We start from the raw sequence: 23387 nt of genomic DNA, 5'->3' as shown, positions 1-23387 counted from the left end.
GATATCTTAACTACCACTTGTCTTAATTTGCTGCTCAGTTTGTATGTATAAATAATCCACGAAATTATTAACGGGCAAACTAACTCAATCTTCACCCTATGTATCGTGGTATCTGAAACACCCTCAGGTGCTACTGCTAAAAGAATTTCTCAGAGAGTGAACACAAGGAGCAATTCGAACTTGTAGGTAGCGTATGTAAATTGGTTGATGGCCATCGAGTAGACATGCACCGCTACACCCGAGGACAGTATCAGTTGGAGAGAAACGTGTGATCAGTATGCTAATACGAGCCACGCAGAAATCCATCGTGCACGTCTCCGCCCTGTTGGGTAACGAAGTACTGGAAACAGAGAAGAGCCCGGTAATAATCCTCGAATTATTCCTGTCGAAATCTCCATCGCCCCGGCCGTGACCCAACCTTCTAATTTCACCATCTGTATCTTCAGCTTAGTATTGAAGGAAAGGATGCTTACAGTTTTACGTAACAGTTGATATCGTGTTCATAGACATGGAAGCTCCAGTTTGCAAGAGATCCGAGCCACACGATCGCGACTTTTCATTTCATAAATCCCACATGCACTGACCGCCTGGTAGAAACGCCAGTACACGTCACTAGGCTATTGCGTCCCCATTTTAGCTAACATTAGCCTTTCCTTTTAAACCATCGGCACATTTCTTTGGTGGATGTTTCGGAAAGTAGTAATTTGACGTGACTGTTGATCACAAGACACACAACAGCAACGTTTTCATTTACCTGTTTTTCCTATTGTTTCTTGTTATTCTTTGTACAGGCACTAACTGGATATACTGGTGACTCAAAAGAATGGAAATTTTTCTAACGGTAATTAATGAAAGAGAATATACACTTTATGAACATTTATGTACGCCAGTTATTGGGACAGTGTATGCCATTCGTGATTTTTATATCGATCATTTATTTATTGAAGATAACATCAGGTAGATGAGAACTTTCTCAATCCCTTAAGGCGGGTACTCACTAGGAGGCTGCAACATGCAACGCAACGGTTACTGCAACCTTGCATAATGTGTACGTTCGTCAAACCTCAATGCGAACACCAGTAGCTCCTCAGCGTTCGTTGTGACACATGCAACAATGCCGTCCAGTATACTCGTCATAAGTGCTGTGTATATTCTGCTGCAATACGTAGCCTAATTGAAGACTATGAACATCCCCGTCGATGGTGGCAAGGTGACTTTTACAAAGGTAAAGCTCATTCCAATTTGCTTCTGGATTTGAAATCGCAAGAAATAAGAGGATATTTTAAGAATTTCACTCGAATATCACCGACCGATTTCGAGTATTGATTAAATTTGGTTGAACCGAAAATAAAAACAAAGGACACGAAATTTAGAAAAGCTATATCTGCTCTTACTTTCAGATTTTTAGCCACCGGTGACAGCTTCACCAGCTTGCAGTATCTCTTCAGAATATCCGCTTTATGTTGCACCGACACAGATAGGTCTTATGGCGACGATGGGATAGGAAAGTGCTAGGACTGGGAAGGAAGCGGCCGTGGCCCTAATTGAGGTACAGCCCCAGCATTTGCATGTTGTGAAAATGGGAAACCACTGAAAATCATCTTTAGGGCTGCCGACAGTGGGGTTCGAACCCACTATCCCCCGGATGCAAGTACACAGCTGCGCGCCCCTAACCGCATGGCCAACTCGCCCGGTAGTCATAAGTAAATTTGTACCACAAGTGTGTCAAGTAATCATCAGCGAGTTAAAAGATCACATAGAGGTAAGGTTAATTTAATTAAACATTTTTTGTTGTTGTATAAGATGTCATTTATATTGAAATCATTTGGCACTTCACTGAAGGGTTCCATAATAATGTACAATTGCGATATAATAATATTAAATTTAGACAGGATTCCTATGACCTCCGCGCGTCCTACGAAATGTGCCTGCAACACGTCAACGAACACACTGTGCGCCGCTTTGTGTTCGCCGGAATACCCACAACCAGATGGATCACAGCGCGCCTCAATGCGAACGGTTGCAGCAACGAAGCTTAAGGCGTACTCATTAGAAAAATATGGTTGCAGCAACCGTTGCGTTGCATGTTGCAGCCTCCTAGTGATGTCTATAACTTGAGGTAACATTTCAACAGGAATCTTAGCGATTTCCTCTCGTATTCTTACTTCCACTTCTTCCGTGTATCAGGTCGAGTACTGTAAACCTCACTGTTAAATACCGAGCGAGTTGGCCATATGGATAGGGTCACACCCTTGACCGGTATCAAACTAATCATCTTTTGCTCGTGAAAAGTATATTAGTACACGGCTATAAAGATGCATTTTAAAGAGGATACTGCCATTGTCACTCGAGCACCAGAGAATACCTACAGTGTTCCTGCCCCCGCAAAAGCCAACCACACAGTCTCACCACGGCGTGGGTAATGTAAACGAGGGCACAATGCCGTAGGATGAGATGTGAGCACCCAGCCCACGACCAAAAGATATCGGCAGTCAGCTTTCTATTAATCTTTATTACGCATCGTACCTGCCAGTAGGTCGCACAAAGCTCGGATAAGCCCGACACACTGTAAATAAACAATCGGAATTAAGACATCGTGTGTATGTTAAATCGGGCGGGCTATGCGTGGCCACCTTGTAGTGGGAGGAATATTAATGTGGAGAACAGCCTTGAGAGACATGACTAACAACAGGATAAAAATGTATGAAGATGAGAGCAGAGAACAGAAGGAAAACACGTGGAATTAAGTGATGACACCACCTTCGTGTACATAACGAAGGTATGATAATTGTTTTACAGGGTGTCAGGTGAAAAAGATGATAAATCATGATTATCAAAACCAAAGGGACGATTGAACAGCACAGTTGGTTAGATACTTCGCCTGATGCGCATAAGGTAGCGGATTTTTTATTTAGCGTATGGCGATAAGTTACACATATATCTAAAAGTGTATGCATGCATAAATAAACAAGAAACATAAATCTTGGGGCATCGTACCCAAGTTGAATGTCCAGATACCAGATCCACTGTTGAACTTCACATGTTGGTTGCAGATTGGATATCACTGCAACTTGCACTCACACACAATACGGAGTACTGTTTGTGGGGGGGGGGGGGGGGGCTGCACAGTCACATTTTGGCGATGAAGTATAATTCCACTTGTAAAGGGAGTCCTTGCATCTTCCATGTTTTGTCCTCACTCGATTCAGTGTGGTCCACATCTTACGCGATAGATAATGTCCGCTGAGAATCTGCTCACCAGAAAAGATGTGCAGGGAAATGTCTGTGGTAGCTGTCGAGCGATCTCTCCATTCCTCCAAAGGGTCAAAGTTGGTAGTAACCCTTTAGGCTCCATCACGTAACGATGGATGACGTGCCTTGAGCCTCTGCAGTTCGAGTGCGGGAAGGTCTTCTAACACAGGTACCGTAGTTGCAAGTTCGTACAGATCATCTTATACTCTCCAATAAGGCCATTTGTTCTTCTTAAATCAGGTGGCATTATACCTGACAGGACTGGGAGCCAGTATGTGGGAGTGGACTGGATGATACCAGACATTAAACGCATTCTAGCATTTAGCTGAGCGTCGATGAGTCGTGTGTAAGGACTATTCGACCACACTGGTTCACAGTAGACTACTCAGCACAAGAGAAAACCAGTCTCAAAGCACACGATTGTAAAGATTGCGGAATTAATTCCTGACAGGAAAGATGAATTATAGGAGCAAAGAAATGACAGACTTCCCCCATCCTGCTGTGTGTATTCAGAGAACAGTATTCGAAGAAACTTCCGATCAAACTTCGTCGAGCTACCACATATAAATATGTAACGTAGTTAGAAAACAGCTCTACGCTCCATCCTGGCCTTTCGACGACAATCAAGTCGCGTAGAAAACAAACGCAAAATTACGTACGCATTGTTATAGCCATTATTATTACAATAATGGTGAGATTTCCAGTAAAAATGAACAGTCCATTTCCTTTGGGTTGTCTATTCAGGACTAAATTTTCTACATGCGAATTTTAGATGAAAGGTTGTAGTGGAACCTTGTTCTTACAGATTTAACCATGAGAGTTGGAATCTTACTTCTGAGCGACCAAACTCTGGAACTACTGCACAGCAAAGCCACCAACCCGACTCAACGGTCATCCTTGCATGTACTCCTATACCAAACCTGCTTCTGTTTATCTTTAGAGTAGTGTAGGAATATCTATAATACGTTAAATATATTGAGCGCACCTTATAGCATACACTGCAATATAATATTATAAAGATGTACTAATAAGTGGTTGCAATTCATGAAAGCAGGACGTCAGTTAACATGATAACAAGTCATTAGCTGATAAGAAAACAGGAGTTGGTATTGTACACTACAACTTATCCGAGAGATGGATATATCAACGCCATTTCACTCCGTTTGCTCGAGAAGTTCTGAAGTTCTTAATAACAGTGTTGTAGTATAGGTTTTACGTATTACTAACTAGGCCTAGTTATACGATTTGCGGAGACGCCGAGGTACCAGAATTTTGTCCCGCAGGAATTATCTTTCGTGCCAGCAAATCCACCGATAGCCGTTTAGAGATGGGAATTTTAGGCACGAATAGGTTAGAATGCAAACGTATTTGAACAAGGCGCAAGGGAAATCTAGCCGCTCTACAGATATGTTGGGGAGTTGCATAAAGTTTAGGGGTTCCGATAGTTCAGATCGATAATATTTATGCAAATCTCACCGCAGAACCGTCATGCGGGTAACATAGACTTGCGCCTTGTTCAGATACATTTGCATTCTAACCTATTCGTCCCTATAATTCCCATCTCTATAAATCACATATGAAGTAATTATGACATATGCCGTAAGATGGATGAAGGGTAAAATCACAGTACAAGAAAGGTCCACGTTCAGCCTCGTCAACGAGCACAGTGTGCTGAGAAAAAGGAAGAGTACTGTTTGTTTCAAAACAATTCTCGTATCGGGATGAGAGGAGTAGCCTTTTAAACTCTTACGGAGTCACGATTTAAATGTCCAAGGTACCATTCCGTCCGTACCATTCATATATGGTCAAGAGTGGTGGAGTTGAAGAACCACTTAGCACTGAGTAGGATCGCCCCCGTGAGGTCTACGTCACTTCACACAGTCTGCCGTAACAAGGTATCTCCCACGAGATGAAATATGGTAACAACCCAACCTTTCATCCGTACAGAAAGACCTTATTCTCAGAGTATGGAAAAAAAAAATGGCATATCCAAAAGTGTACTGTACAGTATTTTAATGACGTGTAGAAAGCACAGATTTCCTTTTAAATACGTTCGTCGTCAGATTTTGAATGATTCAGTGGCACGGGAGATCGTTTGTGATAGGTGTCCTTTCCTTCAGGACTACTTCACACCATCATAAAGCAAAGCCATCTCCAAATAGGTCATGAAATCCGCTGGAGGAGCGGAGGATAAAAACTCTCATTATCCGTAACCCTAGCGCTATGTGGGATAGAGAGGTTAGGCCATGTCCAGCCGTCTTTATCCCCAGGAATGAACCTCGTAGAATGCTTCACGATTTTGCGTGTCACCCTTGTGCAGGGGCCATGCTAATCTAACTCTGTATCGTTCCAATTTTAATAATAATAATAATTTTATTTGTTTCACGTCCCACTAACTACTCTTTTACGGTTTTCGGAGACGCCGAGGTGCCGGAATTTAGTCCCGCAGGAGTTCTTGTACGTGCCAGCAAATCTACCAACACGAGGCTGTCGTATTTGAGCACCTTCAAATACCACCGGACTGAACCAGGATCGAACCTGCCAAGTTGGGGTCAGAAGGCCAGCGCCTCAACCGTCTGAACCACTCAGCCCGGCCGTTCCAATTTTAGTGTATGTACCGCCGACCCGCGGTGTAGGGGTAGCGATTTCCGGCCAGGCCAGGAATGTTTACGTGGATCTGTGGGCTGGTTCATGGTCCACTCAGCCTACGTGAATACTGATTACAATGGAGGGCTATCTGACAGTGAGATTTTGGCCCCAGTCTAGAGAGCCAAGATTAACGGCCGTGAGGATTCGTCGTGCTGACCACACGACATCTCTTTATCTGCAGGTCTTCGGGCTGAGCATCGGTCGCTTGGTAGGCCAAGACCCTTCGGGACTGTTGCGCCATCGGGTTTGTTTGAATGAAACTAGTAGTCATTACTCGTGCAGGCTGAGAAAACCTGAGGGTCATGGTAGTCGAAGTCTCGTATCTTACTTTTTAAACTTCCAGAACCAATGTCCTTCCCGGTGAACCGAGCGTGCCTTTACCGCTTCGACTAGTAAACATCCACCTCCCCCTCCCCCCCACAAAACATTTCGCGAACTAACTCCGGGAAGATGTACCTTCACAGTGCGTGGACCTAACTTTCGAGGCTAAGGTTTAACTTCCAGATATTTTGATAAATTCTTATCGAAGAGAGGAGAAATTAAGAAATTTACTCTCCTCTCACTTCAAGTGTCTACGAAGGCAAATCTTTTACAATCCACTGAGCTTATAAGAAAGAAAAAATAATTTAAATTATTTTTCTTTAATAGTGGAAAACACACGAACTGGATTTGGAGTGTGTTTTCCTCTCCATTAATGAGCCTCTTATACGTCGACAAAATATCAAATTAATAGTTTGTTGTTATTACATAATTCGTCTAGTTTAGAATCGAGGCATTTTAAAAATAATGTTTGGAGTTGCCTTCTTCATAGGCCTGTAATGTGTCGAAGAGTGGCGAATCAACACACGCTCTCCGAAAGAAACGACCAACATCTGGACTTAATCCCACACACTTTTTCAATAAACTGGACTACCGTGTTCCTGTAATTCCTCCTACTAAGTAAAGAGGTGTGATAAAATGAAAGTTGGCCGTGGTATTGGTTGCATGTAGTAGCAGGGGGAAGGTACGTCTGTTCAGTCGGACCTTGACAATAATAATGACGTTTTCTCTTCACATCCCGTAAGTAAGGAGTACTGGATTTGAAAAGGAGTCTATATGTGGGTAGAGATTTGCAGAATAGGGAGTTACTTCCACGAAGCAAATCTTCAGTTAACTTCCAAGTAGGCAGATTAATCCGCATTAGAACACAGTGAGATATCCTTGAAATGGGAAATGGTAATGGTCTCTTGATGGAAAAATGTATGGTGTACGAAGACATATAAGACCATGGATAGTTAGCTACCCTCCATTCTTGGGAACGACACATGCTGTCTACAAACAAGGAGGAAAACAAACTCACACACGACATAAATGTACATTTAGGAGATTTGTTTACTTAGACTGATTCGTGTGACATGGAATTGTATAAATAGACTAAGGGTGTTAGTTTCGTAGAGTGTAAAATAATAATATAATTTTAAGACCAAATCCATCCACGTATGGCCTAGAAAGTTTTCTTTCCTACAACATTCTCAGATTCATCCCTGGCTTTAAATACGTGAAAGCGACTGAGATACGAGTGATGCTAGTAACACTGTTCCTGTGCAGCCAGTTCTTGTTACTGGTGGTGCGAAGGCATCGCTCACAGCGCCCGTTGGTGTAAGCGTTTCAGTCGGCTTGGCAAACTGGTATGTAATAGCACATTCTGGCAAGGTGAACAGAGCAAGAGGAAACTACCTCAATCCTGATTTCCTAGCACGCCTCCTCTATGCTTATGGTGAGGCTGTTGGGAGTCCAACCAGCCTTCAGGCTGACGATTCAAGAATCAAAGTAACAAACATGCTTACATCCCGTGGCGCACGCAGAGCCCATTTTGGGCCTCAGCGAGCCAAAACGACCGCTGTCCAGTTCGATGGCCTGCAGATAGAGGAGAGTGGTTCGTATAACGACATTCTCAGCCACATGGTTTGGCTTCTGCAACTACGTTCCCTACCTTTCGCATCAGACAGCTCCTCAGGTGGTGCCCACTCATACAGCACATCTGTGAACAGCTGGCGCTGGATTACACAGCTGCTACACTGTTATAAGGAATAAAGGCCCACAGAAATAGATAACTAGGAAGTTACCTACGATGCAAAACAATGACTAAATCCACCACTTTTAGAGGAAGTTACAAACTACTTGTTATCGAATCCTCTTAGTAGTTTCAAAATCTTAAGTTTGGCAGGGCGCCGCGCAATTTCATTACATATAGCAAAGAAGTCATAAATATGAGGCATATGGGTTATTCGGGATATATCTTAATCACTTCCACCACAACGAATTCTCTGGGCTGTGCTGCTGACTCCAGCGACGTCGCTAAAGCTAGAGGATTGTCGTTATCGTTAGACGACAAAATTACCTTAATAGCGACAGGGTAGTTTTTGTAACAATCGTAATATTTATATAGCGACAATTATGGAGGATTTTGGCTTTTATAAGATTTTTGTTTAATAAATATACGAGTACTCTGACACAAAATAAAAATAAATCCAGTATAGCAAGCCAAATGAACGTATTTCAGGTTATCCCAGGTATTTCCGAGGTCACTGGGGCACCTGCCTCTCATTTTGGATTTTTGACTGGATGTCCCTCCTGATATAATTTTTTTAAGCGAAAATACTAAACCTCTATCCACCGGGATTCGAACTTAGCAGTGGTCATATAAATTATTTAGACTGAGAATTCATCAACTACATGGGGGAAAGGAATAATGAAAAAGTCATAGATTTGTTTCACCAAAGCTGAACCATAATAAATACGGCACAAATTCAATAAGAAATGTACTCTTATTCGCAAATCTTCGTTAAAACTGGGACAGTACACAACACCTCAGGAGCTTTACATAGATGGATAATTGCAGAGTTAGTAAATGAAATGGCGTATGGCTTTTAGTGCCGGGATGTGTCCAGCTCGCCAGGTGCAGGTCTTTTGATTTGACTCCCGTAGGCGACCTGCGCGTCGGGATAATAATTATGATAAAGACGACGCATACACCCAGTCCCCGTGCCAGGGGAATTAACCAATTTTTGGTTAAAATTCCCGACCCTGCCGGGAATCGAACCCGGGACCCATGTGACCAAAGTTCAGCATGCTAACCATTTAGCCATGGAGCCGGACAGCAGGGTTAGTAATTTACGGTTAATTCAATCCTGAAGTAACAACACTAGGGACCATCATTACAGAAAAAGGACAAACCAAATAATAAATGACGAACGTAAACCTTGGCAGTAAAGACAGCAATTATTATTGAAACTATATTTACTTTGATAATTTAACAACGCCGAGAAAATTAATAAGGAATAGCCACTCTTGGTCATTAGCAGTCATGACAGTACTTCTTCGTCGCAGAAAACTGGCTGGCGGAGAAATCCCGGAGGCGCCATGAAGCTCAATACACAAAAGCGTGAAGGTATAAAACGAACTGCCATCGTTTTACAAGGGGAGAGGAGCTCTTCTTGATTAACACCTCAGGAAGCCTTCAGAGAAAACTACTGCACCACCATTACTTCATAGTATGCAAATCACTACAACCCCTCGCCACTATACAAGTTCCAATACAATAGGCAATCCAACGAGGTGGACCTGCAAGTATTAAATAATGAGACTGGTCCACGTAAGTGAAATAATAATAATAATAATAATAATAATAATAATAATAATAATAATAATAATAATAATAATAATAATAATAATAATAATAATAAAGTGTTTATCTAAAAATCTTAAAATAAGGCACTACACTACAGTGGTGAAACCGGAATGCCTATATGCAGAAGTGAATGCCTGGTACTTAACTACAGATTAGATAAACTTGAGGTACTAGAAAGGAGAATCATGAGAAAAATCTTAGGCCCTGTGAAAATAACAGAAGTATGGAAATGAAGATCTAATGATGAAATATACAGGAACATAGAAAACATAACTGAAACCATAAGAAAAAGAAGATTGCAATTTTTTGTCATAGAAATTTCATCACATATTGCCATTGTACTGCTCTGTTCTACCCCTTATTGTCAACAAATCTCAGAATCTGTCATGTAATGGAATGTCGTCAAGGTAAGTTAATGGCGTAACTTACCAGCAGAAACTGACAGAAATGTTGTCAGGTACGGCAAACAATCTCTCATTCCTTTTTCTAGGCTTGACGGAAGGAAGATATTGTAACCTCCAACACTGAAATTTTCCCAATTCCTACCCTCAATACGAGTAAATACACGCTCTCTTTTCTTTTTTTCTTTCTATCCGTGCTGGGTGGTTCAGACAGTAGAGAACTGGCCTTCCTAATCCAAGTCGCGGGTTCGATCACGGTTCAGTCTGACGATATCTGAAGCTCAAATATGCCAGCTCGTGTTGGTAGATTTACCAACAAGTTAAAAACTCCTCCGATAGAAAATTCCGGCTCCACGGCTTCTCGAAAACAGAAAAACTTTAAGTGGGATGTAAAATCATTTTTATGAAAGCAGTACTGCAAGTGATTTTTACCTGGATCTGAGGGCTGATTTGAGGTCCACTCAGCGTACGAGATTAGATTTGTGGAGCTATCTGACTATGAAATAGCGGCCCCGGTCTAGAAAGCCAAGAATAACGGCCGAGAGGATTCGTCGTGCTGACCATACGACACCTCATAATCTGCAGGCCTTCGGGGTAAGCAGCGGTCACTTAGTAGGCCAAGGCCCTTCATGGGTTGTAGTGCCACGGGGTTAGTTAGTACTGCACATTTTTCCTCCTTTGGTAATAAGTTAAGTGTCGCTGGAGCTCATATAACACGAAGGTCTAGCAACAAAATCTTAACAATGAACCTTTGTAAATTAGCAACGAGCTACCCCGAAACGCGAAGCCGGATCTTCTGCGAGGATGAAAGGGCATTGACACAGTCACGAGAGTCGCGCCCAGCAGTTACGTTTACTCTGAGATTTGTCTCAAGAACACAAGAGTCGTTCGTAGCGATGTTCTCACCAACTCAAACAGCGATAAAAATACAATGGATCGCCCACTACTTCCCGACAGAGCAGAGGACATTCTGGATATTACGGATAGTCCAAGGCTCCAATATTAGTATAAATCTAAACGACTTTTGATGAGCGACGTTAGACGACGACGACGACTGCTCACGTCAGTTTAATTCTAATGTGAAATGCGGGCGCGTGACAGCGGAGTGGTATAGTCAGTGGCTTCTCACCAATTCGGTCGCGGCTCGAATCCCGGGCCATGCATGTGGGATGTTTGAAATGAAAAATCCTCGTCCCTATGGTTCAGATTCCACGTAACACTAGAATTCCCATAGCTAGATCACGATATCGGATAATCACGTAAACCTACAAGCTTGCTTGCTTTCTTTATTGTGAAACAATAAAGATGATGACGGAAGAATTCCGAGCCCTGAATGTGTTCAGGAGCAATCATTAGCTTTTCACCAAGAAAGCCGTGGTTTGAATCCCAGCCAATCAATGCACGTGAGGTCCGACTCGTTGGCTGAATGGTCAGCGTACTGGTCTTCGGTTCAGAGGGTCCCGGGTTCGATTTCCGGCCGGGTCGGGGATTTTAACCTTCATTGGTTAATTCCAATGGCCCGGGGGCTGGGTGTTTGTGCTGTCCCCAACATCCCTGAAACTCACACACCACACACAACACTAACCTCCACCACAATAACACGCAGTTACCTACACATGGCAGATGCCGCCCACTCTCATCGGAGGGTCTGCCTTACAAAGGCTGCACTCGGCTGGAAATAGCCACACGAAATTATTGTTAATGCACGTGAGCACTTTTGAAATAGGAAGTCACATCCCGGCGGTTCAAATTCTACGAAGGTATCCTGGTCAATGATCACACGATCAATATTCACGAAACCTGCAAGTTAGTGGCAGTATATGTTTCTATGATACCGTCCTTGTGGCGTGTCTTGCAGGTAAGCTGGACTAGGATCGCGAAAGCAGCAGCTGTGTCTTGAGATCAGGACCACTCGCGCATGTGATTGGAGCCGAAATATGGAAAACCAAGTCAAGGATTGGTGACACGTCATTCGAACCACTCTCTTGCCATGTGTCTTCATATCTACAAAATAAAATTTTACATTTTGTCTCTCTACTTCGGTTTTATCATTTCAGATTGGGTAGACAAAAGTCCAAAGGAGGTAGTTTATAACTTTTGTCTATCTATTTATTTGTAAGTTTGTTTCTTATGGCATCACGGGGAAACTGGAAAACAGAACGAAAATAGTTTTTAAGTCGGGGACAGCCGGGTAGTGCAAGAGACTATACTAGTATGGAGTGGCGTAACAAAAATAGCGGTGACAAAATAATAAATGTAACATTTCCCCGTTAATTTTAGCTTTAGCCTAGAACTATACATAATGAATGTAGTGAAAAATGCAATATCTGATCTTTTATGTTTGACGCGTTTTTCACTTTACGAGGTGCATGTTCACAAACTTCCAAATATATCCAGAAATATTAGTTCTAACCATAAACAGTGTGCTAAATAACAAAAGTTGTAGAAAATGCAACAATTTACCTGACGATAGTGAAGGCTGTTGTCATGAATGTATTTATCAGGTAGAAAGTCGCACAGGAAGATAACATAAATATACAAGTGGGGCATATGGCAAGGGCTTTCACATCAACAGGACTGCTATCGAATTAAATTAACTTCTCCTGATAACCCTGTGGTTACAAATTGCTCAACAATTGTCAAGCCTTGTAAGTAGTGCTAGTTACTGGTCCCGTCAAACAAAGCTGGCATCGACCTAACAGGCGGTGAACAGTCCTACCACGATAAGATTACAGTAGATGAAGAAGGAATGTGTAAAATCAGTGTCCAGCATTCAAGCACTCTTAAGTCAATGAGAGATTTCAGTGACTTCAAGGGCAATGCGTCGCGACTTAAAAGGCAATAAATAGCGTAAATATATGAATTATTTTGAAATTATCATCACCAGGGTCTTTTTTGTTTAAATATGAGTTTACTGGAACTCTACTAATGTCATTTCAGCAACACAAGAAATCAAAATATACCAGGCTTTTGAAGCTCTCATTCTTTTTACTTTTGACAATTGAATATTCTGTACATATGAAATGAAAATAGAATATTCGATATGAATGCAAAGGTTTGAAATAATTTAAATGCTCTAATTTTCACAATAGCCTACAGTAGTTTTCAGATTGCGCTCATCACATACCATCATATAGAGTTCGTTCCTTATTCTCAATGCCCCTTCCTTAAGGGTTGAAAACACACATATCTTTTTAACGATCAGTTAAAATTGTACCGGAACGCATTCCAGACGGTTTTGGCAGCAGAAAACCCCTGATTATGACAGTAGATAGCCGGTCCTGCAGTCTAGGGAAAGCGAGCTTGCCTCGATTCCCGACCAGGTCAGGGATTTCGTACCTGAATCTGAGAGGTTCTTCGAGGTCCACTCAATGTACGTGAGAACAACTGAGGAGCTGCCTGACGCTAATACAACAGTTCCAGTCTAGAAAGACAAGAATAACGACCGAGACAATTCGACGCGCTGACGACGCGTCACCTCGTAATTAGCAGAGTATACTTTTATGAGAGCATTCATAGATGAGCATTTATCACTTTTTACACTTTAAGCACGCCTTTGCTGGCATGATGTAGTGTTTACGGTGCACTATGTCTTCTGGTATGGGCTAGAATAAATGTGTTACTTTCATTGACCTGTCTCAGTCTCATCCTTGGCTTTGACGATATGAAAGTGACCGAGGTATGAGCGATTCTAGTAATACCGTTCCTTATGCAGCCAGTCCCTGTTATCAATGATGTGAAAATATCGCTCATAGGGTCGGCTGGTGCATGCATTTCAGTGGGCTTGGCGGACTGATATGTAATAGTAACTTCTGACTCGGTGAGGAAAGCAACGGGGAACTACCTCACTCCTCATTTTCCTAGTATGCCTCTTCAGTGACACATAGGCTATCTATGACAGCTGTTGGTGGAGCTGTAGGGGATCAAACCAGCCTTCAGGCTGAATACCCAACACACACACACACACACACACACACACACACACATATATATATATTGCTAGTTGCTTTACGCCGCACCGAGACAGATAGGTCTCATGACGACGGTGGGACAGGAAAGGGCTGGGAGTTGGAAGGAAGCGGCCGTGGCCTTAATTAAGATACAGCCCCAGCATTTGCCTGGTGTGAAAATGGGAAACCACGGAAAACCATCTTCAGGGCTGCCGACAGTGGGGTTCGAACCTACTATCTCCCGAATACTGGATACTGGCCGCACTTAGGCGACTGCAGCTATCGAGCTCGGTACACATATATACTTTAAGCCCGTCTCTAGTAACTAGTAGCGCAGAATAAGAGCAGGTTCGCTACGTGATACGGGTCACGTAGCTCTTAAGCTTGATTTCATAAGATAGTGGGTTCAAACCGCACTGTCGGCAGCCCTGAAGTTGTTATCGGTTGTCTCCCACTTTCATCTCCGGAAAATGGTTGGAGTATTTTATTAAGGCCTTAAGCGCTACCATCTCAATACCACCGTCGACGGAAGCCCAAAGAGGTTAGTCCAACGATAAAACCTTAGACAGAATATAGTAATATATCAATCGAGCAGGTTCGCTACGTGGTTCAGGCCATGTAGCTCTTAAGCTTGATTTCATAAGATAGTGGGTGCCCCTAGAAAGAAAAGAGAACTAGTTCCCCCCACCAACAACTACCTTGATCAAACATTCGGCAAATCCGACCTCAATGGTGAAGGCGGTTTGATGTAGATCTATTACCATGAGAGCAGGTTGACCCTAGCTGAGGTAAGTGGCATTTAATAGAGTGAATGGACCTCCTGTGTCACGTAGAATCCGAACCAGAGGGACATGACTTTTTACTTCAAGAATCCTACATTAGTAGATTGGTTGGGATTCGAACCGAGGTCGCCGTTTTAGAAGCTAGTTTTGCCACTAGGCTATCATGCGCCGGCATATGTTTTGGGCAACTAAGGACCACGTCATTTCAACAGTTTTTCGTGCTCTTCCGGTTTTGTTGTTGTTGCCCAGTACCGCATACGTTCAATTTTCTTTTTCTCTCTCTCCCCAGCTCGCGGCTTTTCTGCATTTTATTTTATTAAAACTGGACAGTGTGTAGGTACGTTTAACAGATGCTGCTGAAGTGCCAGAAATTGAAAATCTACTGACCTTTGCCTTTTTAACTTATAAAGCACATTTAAAGTAAATAGGTCAGGAAATCCAACAACCTTGAGGCAAGCCCCTAACCAATTAGTTTACTCAGTCAAATAGGTTTGAAAAGTGTTATTTTAATTCCTGCCAAAGACCAATCAAAGGCTTTGACGGACCGAAGAGCTGCCTGCCATTGGCCACTTGCCGTCAAGTGGTCCAAACTGCGAAATGTGTTTACATTGTGCGGTCTTTCGCGTCTTCAATGAGCACTCTCTTACATCGTACACGCAGAATAGCTTACCATAAAGGTTTATTGTTGCAATAGCTCACTACTGCGCACAGTACGTGTTGATCCAGCAGCGATGAGCTGCGACCCAACTACTTTCTCCCAACACAGCAGTAGGCGGTGAACTAGCAATGACGTCACGAGGTGTGGTGCTCAGAAGTTCTAGTGACACTCCCGTAAATAGCAGATGTCATTTCACAATCACAGCTCTCTTGACAATTCGAGAATACTTCACACCTGTCCACGTTCACCCTCATCAATTAGCCCTGTACGACGAACTGAAAATCCACACTTGGATCGGCTTTTCTTCTACTCAGAAGGGAAGGAACGAGTGCCCTAGATTCGAAGAACGCGGATTCAAATCTAGCAGATGTAGCCGCATTTTTGAAAGGCGAAAAAAAAAGTTAAATTGGCACTCCATGTCATACGATGCCGCCATTAAAAGATCTCTGGTCAAACATTTCGGTCGTCGGGTTCCGGGTTCGATTCTCGACCAGGTTGTAGAATTTTAATCTTGAACGGTTAAATCATCTGGCTCAGGGACTGGATCTTTGTTATGTCCCAAACATTTCTGCAAACTCGTTCACCACATACACACTACCCTCCATCGCAGTAACAAGTAGTTTACTTTAAGCGGCAGACACCGTCCACCCTCACTGAAGAGTGCTTTACTAGGGCTTCACCAGGCTAATAATAGCCGCTTGAAATATTATTATTATTATTATTATTATTATTATTATTATTATTATTATTATCAGCAGGCCAAAACAAAATCAAAGGACTTGAGAATGGAGGCCTGCAATCTAAGACAGCGCATCATTCATAGATGTAAGAGCGAATTAAGTCCTCTTTCCACAAAGTTCTTTAATTCCTTCTGTGAACTTGTATTCGCTTCCACTGCCGTCATTAATGGAAAATTGGTATTATCGGGCTATCAGATCGCAGTCACATTTCTGAAGTGTCTACGTTTCCAATTTTCAACTCGTGTACTCATTTATAAAACTATACACTCGCTACTGATGTATTCTTGCATTGCCGTTTTAGTTGTAATGAAAGCTAAATGCAGCGGAGCTTCAGCTTTCGGTTATTTTTCGGGTCGTAGGAGCCAGCCTGACTCATTTTGGGCTCTGACTAGCGGCTTAAATCCGCATATATCCTTCCTGGCGCCATCTAACCCACACCATGACCCGCAGTAATCGGTATTTTAACTTCGGTCTTCTTAGGCTAGAATGCTACAAGTTGAATCACTGCGTAAATCACGCTCCCCACCTTACTGGGAAAAAAAATCACAACCGCGAATGTGGGCAAAAAATGCAACTACGGTATACATTGCCCGTACTGACATGACTAGAGGCTTCCTATGTGCTTTCATCGCGAGAATATCAATTTTGGTGATCACTAACTGAGTTTCGTATACTTCCACTAACCCGTGACAAGCTCCGAACTTTCATCCTTCCAATACAACCCCCTCGGTGAACTCTTATTTTCTAATCCTGAGGTATTGGCTTTGTAACGTCTTTTACCGATACCTTTCACCTTCAAACTCATTAGTGTACTTCGTTTTAAAATAATAATCACCAGCACATGATGGAAAAATATGTAAAAAAAAAAAAAAAAAAAAGCTTAATATACTGATACATATACCGTTTAAAATCAGACGCAAGGAGTTACTGATGCAGTTTGGGGTTACAGGCACAGTGGTTGTTAGTTTCATATATTTACTGTAGAATACTATTTAACAAACTGAGCTTCTGCGACGTCCACATCAGAAAAAAAAAAAAAAAGAAAAAAAAAACACCACTGTAATTTCGACACAGAACTGGGAAGGAAGCGGACATAAAGTACTGTAAACTTTGACTGCGGCATCATCAAACCACTTGGCAGCAATTAAAATGATACACTTCAAGGCTGGTCCGCTATGGGATTCAAACACTTCTGCGAAGTCCATGGATAATATCCATCGACATCAGTGTTTATAAAGGACCGATGTATACAAAGTCCCAGCCCTACCCCAACCTGGGTGCAGATGTACCGTACGTTAAAAGGGAAGAAGAAAACTCGCAGCTGGAATTTACTGACGTAAAATACACGAACAGGGCGTGAAGGGTGAGAAGTGAAGTGATTAGAAAGAGGAAGGGTGTGCAGTCATTTTCTCTCGTTTTAATATTACAACGTTACTTTTATTGTTTGAAAAAGACAGCGGGCCCCGAACTCGATATTATACCCTACAATTTTCATTTTAAAAAGTGTAAAAATAAAATGTGGCAAATGTTCCTATTTCCGTATCCCCCACAGAGTATTTTGTAGTGCCATGTGTGAAGTCTATATGAAAATGAATACATTGGGAGAAATGCGAACACCCAGTCCCCGAATCATGGGAATTAACCAGACGCAGATAAAATCTACGACCCGGCTGGGAATCTAACCCGGGTCTCTCTGAACCGAAGGCCTTGACGCTGACCATTCACCCAAGGAGTTGGATATTATCTTTACAATATAGATGATTGCTATAAACTAATGTAAGCCTAGAATTACAGTATATGCATATGACAAATGTTAATGACAGAAATAGATGCCGGGTCAATGTACGGTACCTGATGGGAATGAGAATGATTTAATCCGTTTCAATCTAAACAATTTCCTCATTTTAAAATTAAATTTAGATTTCTGAAAGGACACCAAATACGCACTATTCCTCGAAAGATAATAAAATGTATTATTTTGTAGGAATTTTCGATGGCTAGGAAAGAATTTTTAGGTATGAATACGTTAGAATAAAAAAAGCATACACAAGGAAGCGTTCTACAGCTACTACAACACCCTCAGTGGACCGTAAAATGTAATCACTGCCTTTTTGACATGGACATAAATTTCCTTTGGCTGAAAGGACACGCTAGCATAGAGCATAACGAAATAGTTGGTCAACTATCAAAGCAGAGCTTCTTAAAAGGAACTTTTTTTTTTTTTTTTTTTTTTTTTTGCAAGTTGCTTTGCGTTGCACCGACACAGACAGGTCTTATGGCGACAATGGGATAGGAAGGAGCTAGGAGTGGGAAGGAAGCGGTCGTGGCCTTAATTAGATACAGCCCAGCATTTGCCTGGTGTGAAAATGGGAAACCACGGAAAACCATCTTCAGGGCTGCCGACAGTGGGGTTCGAACCCACTATCGCCCGAATACTGGATACTGGCCGCAATTAAGTGACTGCAGTTATCGAGCTCCATAGATTGAACCTATAAAGCTATGGCGATTCCATATACAGTACGGACCTCATACCATTACTGCGCAGCAAATCTCGGAATGACTGGTCGAATAACTGGAACACAACGGAGATTAAAGGACGACACTACGCTGCTCATCAGCCTCACATTCCTACAAGATCCTGGTTTGACAAATTATGTCTTAACAGGCGCCACCTTACGTCCATCATACGCATCCATCTCGGTCACGGCTCACAGCTGCTACCCAAACCACCTTCATCGAATTAGAGTAGTGGATTCTCCTTTGTGCGACAAGGACCAAGAGGAAATTGCCGATCTTAACCACATCATTCTCGGCTGCAATAAATATCGACAGGCACAATGTGTTTTATATGACACACTGGCCCTTATTCGTGCCCCTTTTCCTATCAGTGTAATATGTTTACTAAGAAGATCTGATACCAACATTTACCTAGCACTTGCCCAATTTTCACATATGACTATCTGAAGATCTGAATGAGACATTTATCTCTGAAGGTTCTTTTGCGTGTGTCGTGAAGTGAATAAAATGCGTTGTATTTCTTTTGTGTAGAGATATTTCATCTGTTGCTTGTATTGTTTAGATATAGACTAGTGTTCTTTTATATATGGTATGTCCTTTATGCATTTGTGCATAATGGTTTTGCTGGCTGCATGGCTACTTGCCGAATGCCAAATAATAAAATTTTAAAGAATGTTAGAATGCAAAAGTATTTAACCAAGGAGCAAGTTTCTACCCGCACAATGGTCCTGCATTGAGATTTGCATAAATATTACCGACCTAAACTATCAGAACCCCTAAAATGTATGCAACTGACCGACATAAACTGATGATGATGCTTGTTTAAAGGGGCCTAACATCTAGGTCATCGGCCCCTAATGGCACGAAATGAGACGAAATGTAAGGACAATTAAAAATCCATAATCTTCCACTGACCAGAATTCAAAACATGACGACGAAGAATGAATGGATGGATGTGAAGTTAAAATAATCAGTGGATCCGACCCGCAATGCCCCACATTCCCAGAAACGAGGGACTGCTTCTAAAGCACACTACTGAATCGATGATGCTAGTAGTCCAATCGGGTCCAAAATGCAGGTCATCGGCCCCTCATAATGGTACTTATCGCTAGGAAAGTAGAACCATGGTATTTGTCATGTTGCGGTACTGATCAAAGTAGCGTAGACTCACGGTATTCCACATTATGGTACTACTCGCAGGTAATGTAATGCGCACATGTAACACAGACCTATGGTGGATCGCACATTGTGTCGCTATTTACAGGCAATGCAAACCTATGATGTTCTTCACGTAAGTGGACTAACCACAGGGACTCGCACTATCCCGTGGTGTTCCTCACATAGTGGGTACTAATCATAGGCAAGGCAGAACCATGGTGTCGCTCATATAGCGGTACGAATCACAGATACTGTAAAATGCATCCTGAGTACACACTGCCGCTACTAATCACAAACCTATTGTGTACCTAACATAGTGGTACTACGCGCAAGTAAAAGCGACCCATGATGTTCTCTGTGTGGTGGTACTAATTACAAGTAGTATCATGATTCTAATTTGATCATCCCTTGGTTGCCCCTTTTAGTCGCCTCTTACTATAGGCAGGGTATACCGTGGGTGTATTCTTCACCTGCGCCCCCGCCCCCGCAAAAGGGGTTGTGTGTTTGGTCCGCGAGAGGTATTTTATTTCCCTCAAGTCCGCCGGCAAGCCGGTTAGGACCCCCCTATCCGCCACCTGGGACGCGCCACGTGAGAGTATCACCTCTCCCCCTGCTTCGCCAGCGTAGTAGGTTCGTGGCCGAGTAGAGCGGCTAGATTATACTTGGGACTTGTTCAAATACGTTTGCAGTCTAACTTATTAGTGGTTAAAAATCCTTTCCTTAGTGATGGCATGTCGCAAAATGCAAGGTAAAAAGGTTTTGAGTACCAGAGTTATTAACTTCAATCGTGACTATTTTCATTTCATTTCGGAATTATATTCAATTGGAAATGTATCTTCCTGCCAGCCAATACTTATTTATTTATTTATTTATTATTTATGTATTTATTGTACGGTCGCAGAGATTATTTTTGTACTACACAGTATGAGCATAAACCAAATCATGTCCACTATGGTACTATCTGATTTTAATGTATTACTTTAATTTACCGATTATATTAAATTATGAACAAGGAACCTGTACTTCTAAGTGAGCTAGATTATACATAACAAATAAGGAAACCTCAACAATTCATTCGAGTTGCGCTAAGGCTTCACATACGAGTGTCGTTCCGTGTCACGTTGGAACAGAAATATAGCAAAGCAATAAGTTGCTCCAAGAAAAATACGGCTCACTCATTAAACTGGCTCGGATATATAACTGACTGAAGGAAGAAACATGAAACCTTGTCGGAAAATGCTGATCGTAACATCCATAACTGTTATTTTACCCCTTTATACAACGATCACTTTGGTGGTTCTACTTTAAATATTTTCGGAGTTCATTGGAGGATCTTACGGCGTATTGTTCTTACAGTTGCTTCGCTTTCTTTTCTCTTTTTTGAGCTATGTTTAACAGCCATCCGACATCAGTGTTGTTATGTGTCTTAGAAGGAAATGGATTATTTCACCGAAATTCGCCACTACCAGTATTCCAAAAATGAGTTTTCGAGTCGACAAACCAAGCGCCTTCAAGAACACGTAGGTTGTTATGCTGATTAAAATGTCATTTAAAATAAGTTCAGATATAAGTTTAAATGAGGCTACATTCCAATTAATAATAATAATAATAATAATAATAATAATAATAATAATAATAATAAATTAACTGTATTAACAGAAAGGACTGCACAAGATTTTTCAAATATATCTCACAATTTTACTTTCCACCCTGATCACTCGGCCAGGATGGTAGCAAAAACAGTAAGATTGATAACTACATCGGAAATACATATGAACTGAACCATCTGTTTGCTTTGGGTCATGTGGAATGAGGCGGAAATACGGAAGAAGGAGATTATCTAAGGCTAATAGTATCCTCATCCGCGGCGAGTTTCTCATCCCACTTTCTAGATCAAGTATGAATACAAACGTGACTTGGCCCAAGTAAACCAATCATGGAGTTCCCTGATCTCTCTGCTTTGTTCTCGCGGCCCACATGTGACTAATACAGGCACTCAACAGACAGGAACATTTACCAGCATTTTCCAAATGACACCTAAAGGTAACGGTATTTTCTTCAATTTCCTCAGGGCACTGAAAATTCTGAAAGGTGTCATGTGACTCCACACACAGTACAAATAAATAAATAAGAAAAAGATTCGAATTTTCAATGTGTATTTTAAATGTGTCTATAAAGTCACATTCAAGTCTTACATCTCTGATTCATGATGCAGAAGATTGTGTTCGGAGCGCTTTATTAGACACACAGTAGACAAAATGTGTTAATCCTTTAATAACTCTCAAAAATGTCAGAAGATCCTGCATATTTCCGTAGAAATTACCAAACCATTTTACCTGAAAGTTAACTCTATCTTTTTTAATATGTTAAGAAATATTTGATATATCAACCTCTTCTTTTTCTACTTTAAAGCTGAAGGTTTGCATCCAGAAATAAATGAACACTTTTGAACATTTCTGAAGTTGCAAATCTTTTTAAAGAAAAGATAAAAAATTTCCAATGTTATTAGTTACTTTTAAATTTGTATGCCCTTTCAGCACATTCAGTATACGTTATGTATATTTTTGTCAGATTCAGTATTCCCTCCTCACACTACTTACCAGTACTTGCTTGTTGACATTCGTCATGGACTGCATCAGGAAATTTCATTTGTCTAAGTTCATGGTCTACAGAACACTCATACGATCACAGAAAGTTGCTTGAACCAAGTAGTTGATAAAGACAATTACAACAAGTTTATTTTTTACTTTACCTCACACCGACACATATAGGTCTTATGGCGACGATGGGCTAGGACTGGGAAGGAAGCGACCGTGGACTTAATTAACGTACCGGTACAGTCCCCAGTATTTGTCTAGTGTGAAGATGGGAAGCTACGAAAAATCATCTTCAGGGCTGCTGACAGTGGGGCTTGAACCCACTATCTCCCGAATGTAAACTGACAACTAGGTGACCCATATCTCGTAGCCACTCGCTCGATAAACATTCTCTTAATCAGCAACAAGAGAGCAACGGTTAGGAAACCAATGGCCTTAAAACAACTGACCTGAGTCCTTTTTCTATGGACTAGAGTTTTACCAAATTTGAGAGAGACGACTTTTATTTGCCCCATTTCAGTCAAGGGTAATAAATCATATCCACCAAGAAAGGTTAACAATAAATTAATCCATTCTTAAATAACTGCAGCAAAACAGTACGGATAAATAAGCCAACAGCTTAGACCAGCACCATCTAGTACGCTTCATCCTTGAAACTGTCAAACTTCTTTATAAATGGCAAAAGGACAGTGTTCCAAAAGAAATTTATTAACGAAGGTTGAAACTTGTCCGCTGTCATTTAACCTGCCAGGTCATATTAGTTATAATCGGCAATGCCAGAGCTATGAGTCACCGGAAAAGAAAATTCCTTCGGCTGCTGGTCCAGTCGCCACATTGCCATACAGGTGTCCCCTCATATATCCCGATACGGCAGCACAATGCATACCCTAACATGGGCAAACTCTACTACTAGCTATCAACCCTGAGAAAAGACTCGCGTGGGTGACGTACTGAGGTGAAATATTTTGTTTTCTTATCACTCTGTATTATGTAAATGTGTCACCTCAATATAA

General features: G+C 41.7%; 1 protein-coding gene and 1 non-coding gene across 2 annotated transcripts in view; both read right to left on the bottom strand.

The window, feature by feature from the left end:
- Positions 1–23387, bottom strand: part of shot (dystonin-like protein short stop) — a 695338-nt gene that overhangs the window by 532924 nt on the left and 139027 nt on the right. The window lies entirely within an intron of this gene.
- Positions 5528–5630, bottom strand: LOC136876606 (U6 spliceosomal RNA). Its single transcript, XR_010860636.2, has one exon. It is a non-coding gene; the product is annotated as a U6 spliceosomal RNA (small nuclear RNA).

Source organism: Anabrus simplex, chromosome 6 (assembly GCF_040414725.1).
Source record: "Anabrus simplex isolate iqAnaSimp1 chromosome 6, ASM4041472v1, whole genome shotgun sequence".
NCBI lineage: Eukaryota > Metazoa > Arthropoda > Insecta > Orthoptera > Tettigoniidae > Anabrus > Anabrus simplex.
Note: the sequence above shows the minus strand (reverse complement) of the source record. Positions and strands in the feature narration are given on the sequence as shown.